The sequence below is a fragment of the Periplaneta americana genome, chromosome 17, assembly GCF_040183065.1.
Source record: "Periplaneta americana isolate PAMFEO1 chromosome 17, P.americana_PAMFEO1_priV1, whole genome shotgun sequence".
Lineage (NCBI taxonomy): Eukaryota > Metazoa > Arthropoda > Insecta > Blattodea > Blattidae > Periplaneta > Periplaneta americana.
The window spans coordinates 96,254,888-96,277,179 of NC_091133.1; the positions used below are offsets into that span (position 1 = coordinate 96,254,888).

Genomic DNA, 22,292 nt, shown 5'->3' on the forward strand with positions numbered 1-22,292 from the left:
GTGAGTTTATCTACTGTTTTTAACTAACTAAAATGGCCCCTGTACCTTCAATCCTAACAACAAAAATAAAATTGTGGATTGCGATGGAAGAAGCTTTCACTACAGATGGAAAAATAGTAATGTGTCAAGTGTGCGGTAAAAACATCACGTGCTCTATAAAATCAGAACTGGAGAGTTTTACCTATCCTATACCTGCTAGGTATTGATATTAAATATTTTGATGATTTTACATATTTTGGTACATATTCAGCTTATTTTTCTTACATAAATATGTACATATTTCACACCTTGATATTACATAAAAATCCGGTCCCTAGTGATAATGTTAGCGAGATTAGTCCAGGGTCCGCTCTTAATAATAATAATAATAATAATAATAATAATAATAATAATAATAATAATGGTTTATTTTAACTGGCAGAGTTAAGGCCATTCGGCCTTCTTTTCCACTCAACCAGTATGAGAGAAAATTACTATAATGCTATGAACATAACATAATTAATACAATACAATACAATCCAAAGCAATACAATACTACAAGACAATATAATACATAATTAATATAATACAATGACAATTCTTTCATCTTCATAACACGAATAAAATAATTATGTAATAATAATAATAATAATAATAATAATAATAATAATAATAATAATAATAGTAATGGTAATGATAGTTATACCTAAATTAAATTAAATTATTCAACTCGATCACAATCATAACTTCTATTTGACTGCGCCCGTAAGAAATCGTTTAGCCTTTTCTTGAAAGTGGTTATTGTCTGGCAGCCCCTAATCTTCTGAGGTAGATAATTCTATTCACGGGGGACTGAGACAGTAAAAGAGGATGAATAGTGAGATGTTCTATGGGCAGGAATTGCTAGGACATGGCTCTCCTGTGACCTGGTGTTTAGATTGTGATTGGAGGATAAGTACACCGGGAACGAAGATAATTTGGAATAGAAGTGTGGAGAACTCGAAACAGAAGAGACAGCGAATGAAGTGTTCTACGGTTACTAAGTTGCAGCCAGGATAAAGATTTGAACGAGGGTGTAATGTGGTCAAATTCGCGAGCATTGCTGATGAATCTGACACACATATTGTGCACACGCTGCAGCTTGTTCGAAAGGTCAGTTCTCAAGTCTGTAAGTATTACGTCGCAATAGTCAAACAGTGGTAGTACGAGGGTTTGCACTAAAGTCTGTTTTAATTCTGGCGGGAGGAAGTTTCTGAATGGGTTAAGAGAATGCATTATACAGCACACTCCCTTGGATATTTTGAGAGGAAAACTCCGGAAAAACCTCAACCAGATAACTTGTCCCAACCAGTTGCTCGCTAGTTTCACGGTCAGACGTCCTGTTATTCCGCAGCGGTGGACTCGAAAACATATTAAAATGGCAGGAGTTACACAAATCAGGCGTGGGAAAGATATATGTATATGAAGTGTGGCTGTCATACCGAGACAGAAATGGGGCTCAAGTATATTGACGGCGCGAAATCTATGAAATATTTTACGCTTTGCAGCGGGACAAATGTAAATTTTCGTTAAAACTCTCGGATTTTGAATAGGGCATTCACTCCATCGCTGGACACAGAGAGGTGAAGTTGTTGTTGGTAAGGTTGTAGCTATAATTGATAAAACTACGAGCAGAGCCTCCAGCTACAATTAGAGAAAAGGTCAGAACGAATATATGGTTGTAATATTTCCTGAGAGCAAAGTTTTGCTGAGTACAGCAAACAAAAGCCAAAACGAAAACAAACTTCCCAGGGTATTTCCACGTCGCTGCAGGAATTTACTATTATTCTGCCTCCGTATACATAATCTTAATGGCCAACAACTTCTACAACGACGATATACTTAATACAGGGACATCATTTTATTTTTACTTCAATTTGTATTGTACCTGAGTTTTTGAATGTACTTCACTCCTACCCCTTCTACTAATGAAGTTCAACCGTCCTGCACACAGATCCAAGACCGCATTTATACAGTCATGGTAGCCTTACGGACATATTTAACACTACGTTCCAAAAATATGTTCGCGTTTTCCAGTGACAAAAGAGCTTTCAATATTGAATCATTTTCGCACAGGTACTGTCGTCCGTTTGCCTACGTCGTAGCTTTTATTCGCCAGCTAGTGGCTGGGCTGTCTTAGCTCTTTTCTGAGAACATTAATTTCTATTGGGAATTGGACGTCTACGTAATATTATACAACTGTTTAAAATAACTTAAATAAAAGGTGCTCGTTAAGTAATTAACTGTCACGTGATTTCCTCCCTTTCTACAACCCTACGACATAACCACTTGGACGGACAGCAGATAGTATGTCTGAGTAATTTTATCTTTTCGGATCGGGCATAAGTGAAGATTGAATTTAGAGTACGTAAGGTACTCTTTTATAGAGTAGATACAGAATTATTTCAACAAGAGTTACTAGTACGAAGGACGAAATTGGTAATTGGGATTAGGTACAGTAGTCTATAGTGCAATAATATGCACAAAAGAACTGAAGCCTGTATCGAAATGAACGGCCACCATTTTAAAAATGTGTTTAAATATCCATATTATGATTATTTTTTTAATTTAACTTCATTATCTATATTGTACGCCAATGTGCTGTAGACAGTATAATATACACTGCATAATGAATACGTTCACATGGACAGCTCAGTTCATGAGTAAAAACACTCATTGTTAATACAGTAGTGTATTTTTGATTAAACAAAAATCTAATGAAAATTATCAAACTCAAAAGCGCGATATTTCCTAGTTTACGTAAAGGGATGAACTACTTTTCTTCCCTCCTATACCTAGTAAAGTGATTTGTTTGTATTCTACGTCAGTATCATCGAACTCCAGTCGTGGAAGGGGGTAGCCTTGATCTAGGGGTATAGCCAAGTTAATATTAAAAATGTTAGTAAAAATAAAATGCTGTCCCTGTATAAAAAAACATCGAGTTCTGCACTTCTGAAAGTCTGCAGCATCTATGCGCGCGCACTTGAATTGGATATACACCCGTTAGCAGTGATGTATAATGTACAATAGTAACATTACAACAATTATATTAATAAAACTTACAATAAGTACGGCAATACAAAAAATAAAATAAACGTAAATTTAATTGTAACTATAATTAAATAGATGCAATAAATCTAGGACTATAAATAAAGTCGACCTGGTATAGCTCTGGCCTTCTATGCCCAAGGTTGCGGGTTCGATCCCGGGCCAGGTCGATGGCATTTAAGTGTGCTTAAATGCGACAGGCTCATGTCAGTAGATTTACTGGCATGTAAAAGAACTCCTGCGGGACAAAATTCCGGCACATCCGGCGACGCTGATATAACCTCTGCAGTTGCGAGCGTCGTTAAATAAAACATAACATTTTTAACTATAAATAATAACTATGCTATAACAACGCCTACAATAAACACAAGTAAACGTAACTTAAAAGTACTTGTATTAAACCCAACAATAGGGTGCATTTGACTCCTGGATATTTTTTACATAACATAGCGAAGGTTGTCCAGAACTGAGGTCTAGGATACGTTGCAGCATCATATTTGCATTGCTTTCAAGATGGAAAATGTAATATGGGAGATGAAACGGCCGCCTTGTCTGTAACAAATGAGCACACAGTTCGTATTTTTGTAAATGTTATGAACTTTAGTTTCTGTGGGCGTATTATTCCATGTTGCGGAGTGTCACGCCCACGGAAACGAACGTCAGTATCGATAAACAAGCTAATTGAGTTGTTTCCGAAAATGAAAAGGCGATGAATATAGAGGAAGGAAATCTAAAATTTATTATATATTATTATGTGATTGTGTTAAAAGAAAGTGTTATTGACCTTTTTGTAGTTCGTTATATAGGGTAAAGGTTGGTACTACTGTGATATTAATAATATTGTGATAGTTCTTTTTGCGAATTTATTACAATTTTACTGAGCGAGAGAAGGACCGGTTTTGTGCAGAAACTTGTCCACGAACATTCCCTTAATACATTGACGCAAAAAATCGAGCTTCCTCTCGCTCAGTAAAATTCTAATAGATTCTCAAAAAGAACTATCACAATATTACTTGTGTCACAGTATTACCAACCTTTATCCTAAATGATGGAATTCACAGAGTTTCAACCTACGATTATTATATTCATGAACCCAGCTCTTCCGCTTATGTTTTAATGCCATTGCAAACAATGACAATTCCTCTGAATCCATTCTCTTCGCCATATTGTAGAAAAGTCTCTGATGATGCACATGTTCATATTATCTTATCTTTAGCTATATTATCGCACAATAACATATCGCTATACATGATGTAAGGGGTCTAAGTGTCATTATTTTAACTGATGATTATTCATGTTATAAGGAAGAAAAAAATGTCCTTACATTTGTTTTCTAATTGCAGTACTTAACTAGTTATTAAAGTTTACAATATTAGACGTTTTGCAACGTTGCTGGATGGGAAGGAGGGGGGGTTTACAAGTCCACAGTACAGCTCAAGCGGGTACAGACATTTCCGGTACAAAACAGTTGCTCTGCTCTAATGCAGGGGCGTCAGTCAAAGGCGCAAGCAGGTTACAAGATATCTATGAGTTCTGACTTGTGTTATGTAGAAGCGCACGTATGTTTGTATGTCGATGAGTTCATTGTGATCCCATTCAGTCATAGAGGAGGTGCACCAAGACACAAAGGCCGCCATCAGTATCTACACTGCAGTTATTTATTTCGGAATTTGGAAATTATTATTTTTGTGTAAGGAATGGTAACCTATTCTTAGAATGTATATTTTTGTCATTGTAATAGTAGTTATTTTAATAAATATGTGTAAATTATTGTTTGTACAGGGACATCATTTAATTTTTACTTCAACTTTTATTCTACCTGAGTTTTTGAATTTACTTCACTCCCACCCCTTCTACTAACGAAGTTCCAACTGTCCTCCACACAGAACCAAGGCCGAAGTACTGAGTTAGTGATTATAGTACGTTTCAGAAATATGTTCGCGTTTTCCAGTGACGAAAACTTCCAATATATTCTTTTCTGAAAACATTAATTTCTGTTAGGAATTATTTGGTTGTTTACGTAATATTATGCAACTGTTTAAAATAACTTAAATAAAAGGGCCTCGTTAAGTAATTAATTATCACGTGATTCCCCCCTTTCTACGATCCTGCGACATAACCATTTGGACGAACATTAGATAGCATGTATGAGTAATTTTTCTGTGCGGCTCGGAGACAGAAGTGAAGACTGAATTTACAGTACGTAAGTTACTCTTTTGTAGAGTAGATACAGAATTATTTCAACATGAGTTACTAAGTATGAAGGACGAAACTGGTACCGTAATTGGAATTAGATGCAATAGCCTATAGTGCGATAATAGGCACAAAAGAACTGAAGCCTGTACCGAAATGAACGGCCACCATTTTCAAAAATGTGTTTAAATATCCATATTATGATTATTTTTTTAATTTCACTTCATTATCTATATTGTACGCCAATGCGCTGTAAACCGTATAATATACGCTGCATAATGAATACGTTCACATGGATAACTCAGTTCGTGAGTAAAAACAGTTATTGTTAATACTGTACTGTATTTTGATTAAACAAAACCTAATGAAAATTATCACACTCAAAATCGCAATATTTCCTAGTTTACGTAAATGGATGAACTACTTTTCTTCTCTCCTGTACCTAGTAAAGTGATTTGTTTGTATTTTACGCCAGTATCATCGAACTCCAATCGTGGAAGGGGATAGCAAACGGTGTTTCCGGGTCTCAATAATTAATCCAAAGGTCTAGCCAGGTTAATATTAGAAAAGTTAGTAAAAATAAAATGATGTCCCTGTATATATGTATAAAACTTCTGTTGTACATTTATTATCATATTATTAATTTTGAAATTTAATTGTAATCAATGGCGGAGCAAACATATTTGTTCAAAACGTTTGGATTGTGCAAACCATTAAAATTAAGTTGCAGTGTTGTCATGATACGTTCCATTATATTTTATATTCACCGTAGGCCTACTGTACCGCCACTTATGCAGTGAGCGTCAGACGTTTGAACCCTCTCCGTACAAGGCTATATTCCTCGATAAATTCAGCGTGACAGAAGTGCCAAGCCTGGTCATTAGTATCTGCAGAAATAATTCAAAGTAGGCGAGAAATTGTAGAGAAATTTTACCCGGAGTCCTGTATGAAAGAGGGTTCTTTTATGTGCAGTAAATCTACGACTTGGCGTTATTTTTCTTGAGGAGGAAACCACGTTAAGAATTTTTTCGCTCTTAAAATTCATCGCCTTCAGCTGGGCTTGCACTTGCGAATCTCAAACCCTCGGCCAGCACAATCGCTAGACCACTGAGTAGGCTGCTATGAAACCTTTATAATGATGGTTTTTGCAGTATGAAAACACCCCTTTAATATAGGGGCGTCATATTTAATTAAAACTGTTGTGCATATAGAAAAGCGATTATGTTGTCCTTTTACATTATTTCGAAGTGAACAATGTTTAAAATTAACCCTTATTATCCCAACTGTGCCCTACATTGTTATTTCAATGGAATAAAATTTATAAGTTGGCTGCTCTGTAATTACGTGCAAACAGTTTTAACCGACCAGCTGCATGGTCTGTTAATCGATGTGACAAAAGTTGTTTCTATATTGCACTGTTATTTAAATTGATGGAATTTACTCTTAACTGCGGAGTAACCGAGCGTGTTGGCCCAGACGGTTAGCGTTTGTGAGATCAAAGGTTCAAACCCCAATGCCCGGCCGATCTGACTGTGGTTTTTCACTGTTTCCCGTAGTCACAAAGGCAAATGCCGGTTTGGAAATTTACATACCACGATTCATCACCGCCTCAGTTACCAATATCACAAACATTAATCAAAATCTGAAATCAGTTACAAGAAAACAAGCCATCTAAAACACAACAGTAACAGGAACTCAACACCACTAAGAACGGCCACTAGTATATCCACAGAACCTAACACGCCATATGACCACAGATGTTAAAGCGTGTATAAAAAAAAGAAGCCTGCGGAGTATTGGTGCATAACGTTTGAAAGGATAATTACTTGAGTAATTAAATATAATTAAAGTTATATTAAAATCAAGATTTTATTCAGTCAATCACTTATCAGTTATCAATGACAGAACATTCTGTTACATTGAAAAGTACAATTGGTAAAAGTTATCACGAATATTTTCGACCTGCCTAGAGGTCATCTTCAGGTGATATTTTTAGCATACAATATTTAAAAACTAGGTGTGTTTTAAATACATTTGAACACTTATAACAATGTTTGCTTGACATAAATTGGTGGGTAACATACATTAAATTACATATAGATTAAATCTTCCATAGATCATTTTGCAATACGAACATTAAAGCACATGCAATGTGTTTAAAACATAAATTCAATTGAATTCGTTAAAAAAATTGTTCAATGTTTTATGACTAAAACTGTTCAGTATGATGTTGGAAGACTATGGATCATTCTCGACCTGTATAGCGAAATCTTCAGTTGTAATTAAGCAAACATTATTTAAAACTAGATGAATGTTTAAAATACATTTAGCACTATAATAACCTTGTGTGCTTAACATAAAATATTGAAGTGACATACATATGTCAATTAACACTGAGGATGGAGAAGCATCTCCGAAACATGTCTGACTTTCACTAATTTTTTAAATAATTATATTACATTTATTAGTGTTCATATAACTGTAATATATAATTTTTTACGTTTCCTATTTGTTATATTAGGTTTAGAAAAATGCGTTAATTGTACTCAGCTGGTTCTTACTTACGTCTGTGCAGAGTACTGCATGCTCAACACGTTGCCACGTCTCTCACGCCAGAATATTAACAAATTTAAGCATGCATTTTTATTTAATTTCACGAAAACGTAATAGAATACACAAACATTTATTTAAACTAATATTCACCTTTTGCTAGATGTATCTACTGATGTAATTGTTTTCGTAATTTTAGTGACGATATAAGCAGTATAACGTAAATAAAATAAGGAAAGAAATATTTTTTCTGGGAAAACTAGCGAGTTTTAACCCCATGTTGTATGGACATTTTTTGATCCTGTAGATCGTCCCCGAGGACTGTTAAAAGGACGGCACTTATAGCCCTTACACCCTGTATAACTAAATATATATGAAGATATTCCTTCAAATATTTAAATTACATTGGTCTTTTCTCTTGCCCTCTCCTGTGATGTGCCTAAGTATTTTAAAGAAACTAAAAACTTAGATTAAGCCATGATCTTTACAGCATAGACCAAAGGCGGGCATTTCTGCGGCATTGCCGCAGTGATGCCAGACCTCAGCGAAGCATCAAATTTACCCCCTACTTTCCCCTTCCCCCACTCCATGAAAATACTGCGCGTGTACATGGCGGATTATACTGGATTGCTGTACTTCGGAGCTTCATTAGTGATACAATGTCTTTCGCAGAATCATATGAATCGAGAGGAAATCACACTTACAAGAAAGGCGGTTCTTTTATTTCTCATGTTTAGGATCAGTTATCAGGACGCGAACTTAAATATGTACATTGTTAAAATAAATCACCTGTTATACGAGTTCAAAGAACACAGATTCAGTTATTTTCAAAAGATGGAGAAAGATTTCAATATTTTTGCAACTTCTTTTCATGTTTAAATTGAAAATTTTATCCCAGAATTTCAGTTAGAGGTACTGGATTTGCAGAATGATAGCCTCTTGAAAGCAGAATGTGAAGGGTCTGTTGGGGTTTAAATTAAAAAAAAAACAAGTCCAGTACTACATATCCACTGCTTAGACAGTTTGCTTCAAAAATAATGAATACCGTCATTTCCCATAACTATGGTCCTGGAACATAACTATTGGGCACGATACAACTTATCAAATTTTGTACTCCATAACGTAGTATCTCGTTTGTCTATATTTTTGCTGTACTGTAGTTTGAATTCTATCTACGAACGATCTATGTTACTTCTACAATGATCTTTGAATGGTTGTATCGTGAACCATAGTTGTGTTCCAGGACCATAGTTATGGGAAATGACGGTATGTATTCATCAACCTACCAGTGCGAACAGCTGTTTTCTAAAATTAAATTTATGGGGCCGTATTCATAGACATTTCGCAGCACACGCTACGAGCGTACTAAGCTAGCCCCGGCTATCCACTGGTTACTAGGACAGAATTCAAATCATATCCTATCGCTAACACTGGTTTATGAATACGAAAAACGCTGATAATTCACCGAAAGCTCGCGCTAAAAATGTCTATGAATACGGCCCATGAAGTCCAGTCACAGATCCCGCTTAAGCGATGCTCATGTCCTTGCGCAACTGAAAATAGCATGCACACATATCAATCCCAATTTTGAAGAAATTGCTTTGAAAAATGATTAATTAAATATCACGTGAATGGACTCTTCTAATTACATATGGTAGATAGGAGTGTAGTGGCGCAACTGTCTGTAAATCCGCCACTGCACTATAGAGTGCAACCCCTCCCACAGTATGTAGTTTCCATTTAAATCTTGTCTTGTGGGTTGCGTTCATTTTGCCCACCACGGGCATAGAGGATAAAAATAAGCAAGAGATTCATCTTTCAAAATAAATGATGATGATATAGAGGAGTAGTTAAAAGTTTAATGAACGCATATCTCAAAAGACACCGTTTCAAAAGCAGTGAAATTAATCTGTCTTTGTTGTTCGTTTGCAGTGTTCATTTGCATTTTATACACGCTGATGGAGTTGTTATGGAAATTTAGCTACGTGCGACATTCAGAAAGGAAAATGACAGGGAAGAAGCAAGTTCTGTTGGGGAAAGCGAGTTGAAACTGCAATATTTGCACGGAGCTCAGTTATGGCTTGCGCAGTGCAGTAAACTGCAGAAAATTTTCTGGAAAGTTTTTGAAAAAGGAATGGAAAGGGTACATTGCAGATGTCTGCGAAATTTCAGAAGCATACTTAGCAAAATAATAACACCGCAGCTTCTGCAGTGTACAGTTTGTGTCGTTCTCACTGCTGTACAAATTTGCAGTTTTAATGCGTTAGTAGACAGGGAAAAGAAATTTTAATAATAATAATACTAATAATAATAATAATAATAATAATAATGATAATGATAATGATGATGATGACGAGTTCAAGAAAAACTGCTATTAGAAACAAACGTATCTACATTAAGCCCAAATCTACTTGTACAGGGATATCATTTTATTTTTACTAACATTTCTAATATTAACCTCGCTGTACCTTTGATTAACGGTTAAGAACCGGAAACACTGTTTGTTACCCCCTTCAACGACCGGAGTTTGGTGATACTATTGTAAAATACAAACATATCACTTTACTAGGTATAGGAGCGAAGAAAGGTAGTTCACTCATTTACGTAAACTAGGAAATATCACGATTTTGAGTTTTATAATTTTCATTAGGTTTTCTTTAATCAAAATACAGTATAGTATTAACAATACAGTCTACAGCACATTAGCGCACAATACAAAGAGTGAATTTAAATTGAATAGTAATCATGATATGGATATTTAAATACTTTTTGAAAATGGTGGCCGTTCATTTCGATAGAAGCTTCAGTTCTTTTGTGCATATTATCTCACTTTAGAATAATGTACCCAATTCCAATTTCCAGTTTCGTCCTTCATACCAGTAACTCATGTTGAAATAATTCTGTACCTAATTTTAAAAAAAGTACCTTACGTACTGTAAATTAAATCTCCACTTCTGCCCGATCCAAAAAGATAAAGTTACTCAGACATGCTATCTACTGTCCGTCCAAGTGGTTTTGTCGCAGGGTCGTAGAAAGGGGGGAAATCACGTGATAATTAATTACTTAACGAGGCCTTTTCATTTAAGTTATTTTAAACAGTTGTACAATATTACGTAGAAGTTCAATTCGTAACAGAAATTATGTTTTCAGAAAAGGGCTAAGACAGCCCAACCACTAGTCTTTACAGAGGGGCGAGCAGAAGCAAGTGGGGGAAACCGGGCTGTGACGTAAGCAAACGGACGTACAGTATCTATGTGAAAATATGATTCAATATTTAAAGCTCTTTCTTCACTGGAAAACGCGACCATATTTCTGGTCGTACTATACTCACTAACTCAATACTGTTTACTACCACCGTAAGGCGACTTTGACTACATATGCGGCCTTGGTTCTGTGTGGAGGACGGTTCGAACTTCATTAGTAGAAGAGGTGGGAGTGAAGTACATTAAAAAACTCAGATACAATAAAAATTGAAATAAAAATAAAATGATGTCCCTGTATAAATTTTATTTAAATTGAATTTTAATAAGGGTATTAAAATAAATGTAAATGAAATGAATACATTATTTTGTTTAAGTACCTTTGAACATCCATTATATAAATGTAAGTAAACCTTATGTAACCCGAGAGAGGTCGCTACATACAGTGTCATTCGGGTGGTCACATACCCGATATTTCTCCGAGGCTACCGCAGCAATGGTTTTTTCCCGTTACAACTTTTGAGTGGGATGAAACAGCTAAGTGAATTAATAACACATGTTTTGTGAAGAGGGCAAAGGCTAATTGGGATTTGCCGGTCTCTGATCGGGTCAAAACTCTGATATAACTGATATTTAACTCTTGTGGTGAATTTCGGTGAAGTCCGGAGGGCCTAATTAGTCACATCCACTCTCCTCACCTCCACGCTGGGGCCCCCTCGGATCATTTTAAGATGCGAAAGAGAGAGTGGTGTGCGGAAAGCAACGGGAAGCTACCGAATTTATCTTTCCCAAGAAAAACTGCAAACACGGCATGCGGAGTCTTTCCACGGTAAAAGATTCTAGATGAAACTATCCTCCCATTCGGATGTTCCAGAGGGGGATGCTGGGGAAGGACACATTGTGAGGAAACGAAAAGAAAGGCAGAAAATAGGAAAGGTTGAGAAAGCTGGGTTTGCAGTGAAAGATCTGCCCTTGGGCAGAACAGTCAATGAATGAAAGAATGTTTTGTGAAGATTTTGGGTTTTCTTTAGATAATGACTTTGAGCAATTCTGTGGAGTATTTTGCATATAATAAGAAAGTTTTATGGTTGTGTCGAGACTCTAAATACCTTAAAATGATGTAGACCTATAACTAAGGGTATTTAGACTTACATACTTCTTATACTAAGCTTTTAGTACAATTTTCTCAGAACTAACTGAATTGCATTTACGGAGGAGGACAACATACTTTCCGGCCCTATTATTGTTCAAGTGGCTTTTGTATAATAAAGTACATGTTTTTATTTTATTTTATTAAGGGCTAAGTTGTTTGGTAAAATACCTGCATTCAAGGAAAGATTTCGAAATTTTTAAATAAATTAATAAACCCGAATAGTATAAGAAGGGCACTGACTCTTCAAAGACATGACAGTAATTATTCCATCATAACTGAGCTACTGGTCTGAGAAATATTTTTTATACAGAATGCAGTGTATTTTTGGAACAAAATTCTTTCTATAAGTAATAGACAACGCTTACAAAGTCAGCTAGAGAGAGGACCACACTTGCAACACCTTCCTTTTTGGGGTGAATGTCATTTGAATTCAATACTTAGCCAAATGCTGTTATAGCGATCATATCTGAAAGACAAAGTAAGAGATGTAGTGAAGAAACGTTCAATGAGAGAAATGGTTGAAACAGATGGAGATGGGAGTTCAAGAATACAAGAGAGTGCCAAGGTGATTAAATAGCTTTGTACAGCAGATTCCGGAAATCCCACAAGCGCGAGACCAAGAAACTCAACGTGCGTGACAACAACGATAGTAAATGGATTGAATGACTGCAGGAAAAGAGTGGGAATTAGCGGACTCGAGAATTGAAGTAAACAATTGGTGACGTCACCCCAAGATCGAGCAAGAGGTAATGGAAATGAAGACTACGAGAGGACAGGAGTCGGAGGAAATTATTTCTGCAGACCAAGGAGTCTAAACATAGGTCAGTAAATGAAGAGTAAAGAGAACACCGGGAAAGAAGATAAAGCGAAAATAAGAGATGAGTCGAATAGAAAGAGAAGCACAGACAATGAGAAGGAAACAGAGTGGGAAGCAAGTGTGCAATAGTAAAGAAAAACCAACCAGTAATTTAAGAAAATGATGTGTAAGTGGTGAGCAAGTGACAAAGGTTATTGAAAGGAAAAAATATTGAGTGCAGTGGAGAAAAAAGTGACAAGGTCATAATGTTATAAATAATGTAAAGTGTAAGAATACAGTGGAAAAGTAGTAAATAAAATAGGGAAGAGCTGTAAAAAAGCAAAGTGGGCAAGAAGTAGAAATTAACCATGATACATGTCAGTAAGGACTAAGAAGTGGGAAGTGAAACTCTCATCATTGCACCACCTAGGAGTGCATGAATCGTTCACTAAGTTTATAAACGATGTAAATAGGCCTAATATAAGAATGGGAATGCTGGCCTGAATACAGGAATAGCGACCATCGCCGGGTTAAACATACGAATATCTGAATCATTTCGAAGGTTATACTCAATGAGGATAGAGAGCTTGTAGACAGACGTCTTTGTTAGGGTTTGGCACTAGCGAATAATTAGCCCTTTACTGTTGATGAAATCGTGGAATTCTACACTGATGAAGTTCCCAGAGGGAAATGGAACATGGTTGCTAACTGTAGGCTACATATTCTTGGACTAATTACTGCAAATTCACGATGTGATGAATACAGCTTCTGATGCGAGTAGAACGTCACTTTGATATTAATTATTGTTCATGCGCTTTGATGAAATGATTTCTCGTGTTGTAACTCAAAACAGAATGGCGAATCTTTGAATTTAACTCGATTCTACTGAATTGTGGTCATTAATATGAACTCAAAATTGGAAATAAAAACATTAATAATGGATGTAGACAAAAATATACATCACCTGTTTTATCTGCAGTTGGAGGTCGTATGAACTTTAACTATGCAGGATCTGTGATTTTTAGTACCAAAAATTCACTTTGAAATACGTCAATCTACGTAAACAAATTGCCTTGCGAAGAAGATATCTGCCTCGTGTAGCCTATGCTTGCCTCGTCTCGAGACATCCTTGGGCAGCTGTGCGAGCCAGCAGTAGTCTGTTTTTAGTTCTATTTAAATATACGGATACTTCTATAAGAGTGCTCTCTCAGTTAATTGCTAGCTTGCCTCCCTATTATTGTTTTATTTTTTACAGTGGACAACAAATTTTATGGACTCCTTAATCGCTTTTGCAGTAATAAACAAATAAGGAAATTAATAGTAATCTTTGCTTTACTAAATTACGTCAATATATTTATGCTCGACCATGCCGAAATGTAGTAATTATACACCTGTTAGCAGCCCTTTAATGGACCTCATTAAAGTACACCTATTCATTAAAGTTCAGGTGTTCCACCAATCAGAAAATACCATTGTAGCAATATGAAAGCGCAAGTATCGATTATTCTCGGATATGCAATCGAAAGACAACTAGTTCTGTTACTATAATAATTAGCATTAATTGTAAATAATATTCAAATAAATTCAATTTGTCATCTCGTTTTTCAATGTCTAATTCAATTTTAAGGTATATCAAGATTAATGTTTATTTTACTCTCTAGATTATATAAAGGTCAATATCGACATTTGTTTCTCGGAAAAAATCAATACTTTCGCGTCTGCGCACATCTCACAATTTACGAGGTATTGCACAAGGTCAGTTCCGGTCCTCAGTCAGATAAGAATAACATGGATCCTTATGAATAATTTCAAGTTAGACATATGGTCGAGCATAAAAAGTCGTATGAAACTTGACTATAACGGTAATTAAGACGCTCGTATGAAAATTACTACCATTATAGGCTCGTTGCATAATGTACTATTATGCATTGTTTCTATTATTGCATTACAAAATTATTAACAGTGGTCGATATCATTTGTTTACCATTCAAATAGAAATAAACATAAACATTCTGTGAACACGGAAGTCAGATTGATTTTATTTATCTTTAACATGAACACACTGGACTGCAAACATAAATACAGATCATAAAGGCAAGAAAGTCAAGTAAAAGAAATGTAAGACACAAACTTTCAAAGTAGTACCGTCTACTTAATGTTTTTCAATTTTGTTTATAGGATATGGAATTGCTCATCTTTAGAATTTTAAATTATATCTTACATAAGTAACTTTTACTCGAAAATTATTGAAGCTAGGAAGCTCATTCGTTTACAACTCATGTAGGCCCTACACATAACTTCACTTCATCCTGAAATAGTAGACATTCTTTAATTTATTTCCTTACCGAGACATAACTCTTCCACCATACGTACATTTTTTCTACGAATTTCAGTACATTACCCTCTGTAACATATCCAAATTTAACCAAACGTTGTTACAGTACATGTAAAATATCAAAATAAAATATTCCTGAAACTTTTAGTTTTCTAGATTAAATATAGAAGCTTAGAAAAGATAACTATTGTATGAAAAATGAAAAAAAAAAACAAATAAAAAATAAAATAATAATAATAATAATAATAATAATAATACTGAAAATGGGTGTTAAAATAGGATAAGTATACATGTCTATACTACGGCAATTCCTAAAAAAAAACTAAAAATTAGCTTAGATATAATTTTAGTATAATGATATGTAATATAACTTACTATTTTAAAGCAGAAAAATTAAACAATAAATTGCAAAAATAAATAAATTCATAATATTCCGCCCAAAAAGCGTACATTTTTGGAAAATGACCGTTGAAATTGAAACTTCTGTAAGTTACTTCTTCCTAGAAAATCTAAAAAATAGAAAGGATTTACTTTGAGTACAGTTATATGTGGTGTAATATTTTAGAGAGGGGAAACCCCAATAAATTGGAAAAATAAAAATAATGAACATTTCACGCAAAATCCAATTAGGCCTACTCGTAAAATCAGAATGTGATGTAGATGTTTTGGTTCCTATTTTGAAAAGAATCAAGTTGACCTTAAAATGATATTTATGACATGCATTAAATAAAAAATAACAAATATTCATGTTTTTTCCCATGAAACATATGAAGGTTTATTCAAAATTTTCTGGTAAACTCGTTTCTTTCCGAGATAAGCAGCTTGAAATTAAAAAAAAGAAAGAAAACCCAGTATATGCAGTATGCCAATTACTTGGTAATTAAGCTTATATGCGGTTCAAAAATAGTTGTTTTCTTGTCCTCATAATAGAACATTCTGTTTTAATGTATTATTATTATTATTATTATTATTATTATTATTTAATTTTAATTTTATTTTATTTTAACTTTTCTAGCCTTTGTGCTAGACGTCTTGAGCTTGACTACTTCTTCTTTTGTAAGGCCTTAAAGGGTGATATTGACTGTGAATCCTTCATAAGCAATATCTACCTTCGGGCCCTTCGAATGGTTTAAGATTAAAAAAAAAATTATACCTATAAGCCTAAATCTCTCTCTCCAGTTGTCAGATGCATGAAAGCTGCCAATTTACATTATATTAATTCAGATCCGTTCAATGTATAGTTTGTTGTTTGGCTATTCTTATATTAAGTATATTCATTTCAACTTCATTCGTTTGTGTTGTTTTTGAGCTTTTCTGTATCATGTATTTTGTAGTTATCTATTAATTTTGTCATTATTGTTTATTTGTATTTGTCTCTAATTTTAATAATTATTTGTATGCACTGTTTTTGTTATCTATTAATTTTGTCATTATTGTTTATTTGTATTTGTCTCTAATTTTAATAATTATTTGTATGCACTGTTTTTGTTATCTATTCATTTTGTCATTATTGTTTATTTGTATTTGTCTCTAATTTTAATAATTATTTGTATGCACTGTTTTTGTTATCTATTCATTTTGTCATTATTGTTTATTTGTATTTGTCTCTAATTTTAATAATTATTTGTATGCACTGTTTTTGTTATCTATTCATTTTGTCATTATTGTTTATTTGTATTTGTCTCTAATTTTAATCATTATTTGTATGCACTGTCTTGTTATCTATTCATTTTGTCATTATTGTTTATTTGTATTTGTCTCTAATTTTAATAATTATTTGTATGCACTGTTTTTGTTATCTATTCATTTTGTCATTATTGTTTATTTGTATTTGTCTCTAATTTTAATAATTATTTGTATGCACTGTTTTTGTTATCTATTCATTTTGTCATTATTGTTTATTTGTATTTGTCTCTAATTTTAATAATTATTTGTATGCACTGTTTTTGTTATCTATTCATTTTGTCATTATTGTTTATTTGTATTTGTCTCTAATTTTAATAATTATTTGTGTGCACTGTTTTTGTTGTCTATTAATTTTGTCATTATTGTTTATTTGTATTTGTCTCTAATTTTAATAATTATTTGTATGCACTGTTTTTGTTGTCTATTAATTTTGTCATTATTGTTTATTTGTATTTGTCTCTAATTTTAATAATTATTTGTATGCACTGTTTTTGTTATCTATTCATTTTGTCATTATTGTTTATTTGTATTTGTCTCTAATTTGAATAATTATTTGTGTGCACTGTTTTTGTTATTCCTTGTACACTGTAAATCTTGTGCTAACTTTTAACTTGTGCTCAACTGTTATTGGCCCCAGGCTATTGTACAGCACAGTAAATAAATAAATAAATAAATAAATGGATCAATGAATCAATGAATCAATGAATGAAAGAATGAAGAAATGAATACATAACTGAATAAATGAATACATAAATAAATACATAAATAAATACATAAATAAATACATAAATACATAAATAAATACATAAATAAATAATGATTATTATTATTATTATTATTATTATTATTATTATTATTATTATTATTATTATTATTGTTATTATTGTTATTGTTATTATTGGAGAGTTGACTATTATTCAGAACTTAGACTATATCAATCCATTCATGAGACAAACTTAAATCTTAGAGGAAATTGTAGTCATTCATACTAATTCTATTGCTCTCATTCCAGTATAGGCTTTACACGAAATCATAGGGATTTCCTCATATCCCCTGTCAACTTTCTCATTTTATTTAACGAGGCTTCAAATTGAAGAGTTTATACAGTACGATATTCAACATGAACACCGATAAATTTTGTTACATATCTAGAACATAAGATCATAGTTGCAGTGTTTTTCGGGATAAATCAAAGCTGAGTCTTTTGCCGCTCTTCAAATAATCGCCTTTGACCGGGTTGAACTTGAACCACGAACCTTGGATCAAACGGCTAGCATTATAACCACTTGGCCACAAAGGGTGATGACGTAATCGGCTTTGTGGGTATTATTGTGGAGAAAGGTGGATAGTTGTGACTAATATGATAAAGGGAAGGGGTTCTTGCATTGATTGAGGCTGACGTGTACATGTTTGCTACACTCATTCTATGCAGAGGATTCAGTCGCTGATATTACATCCATCATATTATTCCTCGTAGTGGTTGCTGGGTTAGTCAGCTGGCCGAGTCAGCCCCGTCAATAGTGAAATATATGACAGGTTTTAGCAGAAAAATTATTGGTCGAAAATAAAAAAAAAAAGACTACACATATTTCAGAGTTTTACGTGAATCGCACAAGTCCTGTTGTTTCATTATCGCAGCCGTGGCGAGAACGTGACTCGCGAGACATTGTGGCTCGCAGTGTTAGCTGTGCATTTCGCTTGCGTCTATCCTCCGCCAACCCCAACCCTCTAACTCACTGGAGTCAAACTCCGTTCCATTTGTATATTTGTCTCTGACCTGCGAGTGGTATATGTCTCTCTCGAAACCATGTACGAAAGTTCCGAGTAGGATGCGAGGACTTTTTTTTTTTTTTTTTTTTTTTTTTTTTTTGCTGTCAATATGATGAGAATATTAAATGTATGATTTGTTCACAAGTATTACGAGGAAAACGATTGTATAACATAAAACGGCATTATACTACATGTTACTGATGGAACATTAAAAGGTTAAGTGTTATTGTTGTTATCATCATCATCATCATCTCTGTACGTCGACCCTTTTTCAGCAAATGTACGAATAATGCGGTTAGCTCTTTAATTTGAACTCACTAATTTACTATGTGATGTCAAATGAAAGCTACATGTAAGGACTTGACAAATGTTGAACTTCCAAATCTTTACCAAAAAATAAATATCCGAAGCTTCGTTCTTTAGCTTGCTCTGTTGAAACCATGTTCGCTACAACTTACGTTTGTGAAAAATTATTTTCAACAATTAAAATAGTAAAAACCAAATTTAGATCACGACTGACAGACAAATACCTTCGTGATTAACTACGACTGGCAGTAAGAAACATAATTCCTGATTTTGAAACTTTGTCGCAGAGACATTCTGAAAACAGTTAATTTTAGGTTGTGATATTGTTCATTTATTGTTCATTTCTTTCTTCGTTACACGTACTAAACATTAGTTTGTAGCCTTGTACTGTATAAAATTATATTTAAGTGCTTGACGTAAGGAAAATGAAAATCCGTTAATTAGTCAGACAGTTACTTCACTTCCCCTTCAGATGTCCGCCTCCCTCCATAGGTGATATGCACGTTGCAGGTTACACAGTGGCTCGGCGCACGATTAAATTTTCGCCACCGCTGCATTATCGAATTAGCGAACTTACTCTTTCAATAATATGGCTCTTACGGCATACTGTGTACACTAATGCCATGAAAGATCCAACGCTATGGAGTAGCAGTTAGCATGTGTGACTGTAAAATGGTCGGGATAAATTACTTGGTTGAGGCTTTCTCTCAATCAATTGAATCAGAATATCTGGGTAACTTGTGGCGTTGGATCTCGGACTCATTTCGCTACCATAATTACACTCTCACTCTCACTCTTTCATCATCATTTCCGTTTCGTTCCTATATTACGGGCTTCCTCAGATGTACGTAGAGTTGGCTGCGGGCCGCAACCGAACTTGGTATGTGGTCATTAGTTGCTGGTGGTAGTGCTGTGTATCTAGCCTCTCCCCTCATGGTAGCTTGTGAGATGAGGATTGAATGACCGCGGTGATTCCTACATGGAAGGTGAAAGGAATTCTGCAGACTCTAGGGAAATTCAGGGGCGGTGTGCAGGGAAATATTTAGAGCTGGAGGCCTTATGGTATATACATCATACCATTCTGGGTAGTACAGTGGGCCTACCCAAGCGGCCTACATGCAAGGGCAGTCCCCATCCCGAGCTTCACTCCTAGATGGAAAATAATAGGTCAGATAGGTCCTAAAATGAAGCGTTGAGATAAGAAAATGTAATCATTGATTTTAAGCTCCACAAATGCCTTAGGCTCAAAAAGTTAAAATGGTATGGAACTGTTATAAAATTTAAAAAATTCACATAAATTTTTAATGCAAGTATTTTATTCTTTTCGTCTCTTCGTAAAGAAAGAATGATGATCAACAGTGAAAATGTTTTCGTTATTTTTTTCAGGATGAAATGGGTTGAATTCCTCAGACAGTAATGAATTCCTAACTAAGATGTAGCCATTGAGGAGGAGAATTATTCTTTAAATGGAACTGTAATTTTTAAGCTTGAAAAAGCAGTGTTTATACGTGCATAAAAGGAGGATGAGGAAGAATTTTTATCGTGTCGGCATACAAAAGGGTTTTATATTGAGACTGAATGAAATTTGAAATGGGAAATCGTCGGACGTGAAAAGAAAACGAATTGTAACATTATACTTGTTGCAATTCTTTACTCCTGTTGGGATCCATAATATCTCAAGTAATAAAAAGAGCGACTCGAGTATTAGAAGTGAAGATAATACTTAAAAATTTACGTACATTTAAGGAATAAAGAGAATAAAAGCAACAAATAGTTGTAATATTAGTACATCTCATTCAACGATATGTGTCGGAGGAAGAACAACTGTTTGCATGCATCTGTAGTCTGATTAGTGGAATATGTAACTAGTCGGCGATGTATGCAATGGGAACTGGCCACCCTACACCATTATCTCCCAATCTAGTTGCCTCATATGTGGTGCCTGCTTGGTATCACTTTGAGGTTCAGACCTGTCTTCGGACAGTTGACTAAACAACGATAACAAACAAATATTATTATCGATTACACAAACAAACGTTTAAGTATATAAGTAAGAGGCAAAACAAGAATGCAAGGCCATAACAAAGTTTACATTTTACTGTACTATAAAGTGTATTTAGGCCTTGCCCTTTAAATACATCATAATAAACGTGTTTTGTTGCTATAAAAGCAGTTTTAATGCACTTTCTACTGTTCTTTAAGATTATTTCAGTTAATCCGGACTTTCGTTAAACCGGTCAACTTATCTCCCCAATTAATCCGGATTAACGAGGTTTTACTGTACTTTAGTTTTCCAAATCAAATTTCTTTTCCTACACAATCCAAAATTTTAAATATGGAAGTAAATACTGTAGCAATTTACTTTTTTTTTACCTTACGGATCTCAATAAAATTGTGAAAGATCCAGTTATGTATTTAGAGAAACAAATGGTTTGATGGTTGCCATGAAATGCAGCTGTGAACAATTGAAACTTTCAGAACTAAAGTAGTAGTAGTAGCAGTAGTTTTATTTTGCCTGGCAGAGTTAAGGCCATGAGGCCTTCTCTTCCACTCAACCAGGTTTCAATAATATACATGAAGTACAAAATTAGATTACAAAACAACACAAAAGAAAATACCTTAGAAATTACATAAAATATAGTAGAAAATTACAATAGTCAAGATCAGTTACATTATATAAAATTACAAATAGTCAAGATCGGTTACATAATATATAAAATAAAGTATAAAATTACACATAATCAAAATCAGTTACATAACATAAGGGGAATATACACACTCACACACACACACACACACACACAATTTATAAGACCTAAAATGCTCGAGTTAAATTCGACGATTAATTCACTTCAGATATAGGCCTATTATACAGTTAATATACTAATAGGAGAATACATGTGGATTACAAGACATAAAATGTTGATTAGCAAAGTCGTAGTAAATGGCATACAAATAGAAATGATTAAGTAATATATCAAGATAATAAATAAAAAAGAAAGAAAAAAGAAGAAGAAGAAGAGGGAGGGGAAAAATAACAACTTGGTCATTTAAGACTATTTAGAAACTTCCACAAGAGTCTAGTTCTGTTCATTAAAAACAATTCTAAGCAGAGTGTACTTAAAAGATTTTAGACTCCGACTGCTGATTTCCTGTGACAAGGAATTCCAGGAACGAGCTGAGTATATTGTAAATTAGTTTCGACAGTGTGATAAATTTTTGCACTGAAATGAGAGA

The 22,292-nt window shown here is 34.2% G+C and overlaps 1 long non-coding RNA gene across 1 annotated transcript in view; it reads left to right on the plus strand.

Annotated features, from left to right (window-relative positions):
* LOC138692805 (uncharacterized) overlaps nt 1-22,292 on the plus strand; it is an 839,199-nt gene that overhangs the window by 441,562 nt on the left and 375,345 nt on the right. The window lies entirely within an intron of this gene.